Source organism: Pundamilia nyererei, unplaced genomic scaffold (assembly GCF_000239375.1).
Source record: "Pundamilia nyererei isolate P.nyererei 1_Seehausen unplaced genomic scaffold, PunNye1.0 scaffold00424, whole genome shotgun sequence".
NCBI lineage: Eukaryota > Metazoa > Chordata > Actinopteri > Cichliformes > Cichlidae > Pundamilia > Pundamilia nyererei.
In genome coordinates, this window is record NW_005187825.1 from 109293 (window position 1) to 110512 (window position 1220).

General features: G+C 43.2%; 1 protein-coding gene across 1 annotated transcript in view; it reads right to left on the bottom strand.

The window, feature by feature from the left end:
• The window catches only part of LOC106456545 (uncharacterized), a 12781-nt gene that overhangs the window by 10675 nt on the left and 886 nt on the right, over window positions 1-1220 (bottom strand). The window lies entirely within an intron of this gene.

The following is a 1220-nucleotide window of genomic DNA, read 5'->3' on the forward strand; positions in this document are numbered from 1 at the left end:
TGTGTGTGTGTGTGTGTGTGTCTGTGTGTCTGTCTGTGTGTGTGTGTGTGTGTGTGTGTCTGTCTGTGTGTGTCTGTGAATAGACGATGCATGTGGTTATATGAGCTGTTTAGGGAGGGTCGGGTTCTTCTTCTACTTTCCTGCTGAGCAGATTGTCACATCAGAAGAAGACTGGACTCAGTGAGCAGCATTAACAACGACCCAACATTAGTTTAATTTCTGGCTTATTCTCTACTTATTTTTTGTCATGTTGAATTAAAGTATGAAAGGAAGTGAGAAGTTGGTAATGAGTCACTGCTTCCCCATTTGGACTTTCGGGCATGGCAGGAAAGGATTTCATCAGGGCATGCTTCCTCTTCTGTTTCATTCAGCTCAAGAACAGTTTCAGAAATCAGCATTAGGATAAAGTAGAGCAGTTAAGTTTGAATACAATCAGGTGATTTAATTACATGATTCCTATCATTTGCTTAAATACAATATTTTGCACTTTAAAGTCTAAATTTGTGGACATTTGTAAATCTTTAACCTAGCCTTTTTAGGCTCTATAATCAGGAGGGCTACTTGCACTTGACTAGATTTTCATCATCTAGATCAGGTGTGTCAAACTCCAGGCCTCGAGGGCCGGTGTCCTGCTGGTTTTAGATCTCACCCTGGGTCAGCACACCTGAATCACATGATTAGTTCATTACCAGGCCTCTGGAGAACTTCAAGACATTTTGAGGAGGAACATTTAAATGACCAAATTACCAAGGACACATCTAAAACCTGCAGGACACCGGCCCTCGAGGCCTGGAGTTAGACACCTGTGATCTAGATGGATCTACTCCCCAGTTTCTGCACTTGCTGTTGGGGAACACCCTTTGGAATCAGAAACTCAAACCCTTCAAATGGACAGTCGGTCCACACTTCCTGTACAGGAGTGAACGGCTGGTCCACATTTCACAGTTGTAAACTGGAGCCATAGAGGTGCTCCAGAGTATATAACCACAGCACAGTACAGACAGGGAAAACTGTTGTTTCGGGTAAACAGCTGCATGAAGCCATTTCAAGTCATTTTCCTGGGCTGTTTGTTTTGTGGAGCTATAAGACATTACTACATTCTCACTTATTAGTGTGACCTACAAGCCACCCACTCCTCACACCTTAAACAGGTTTAAACACTGTCTCAGTGCCTGGGCACATGTGTGTCATGGTTAACTTTACACAAGCTGCTTTTCCTC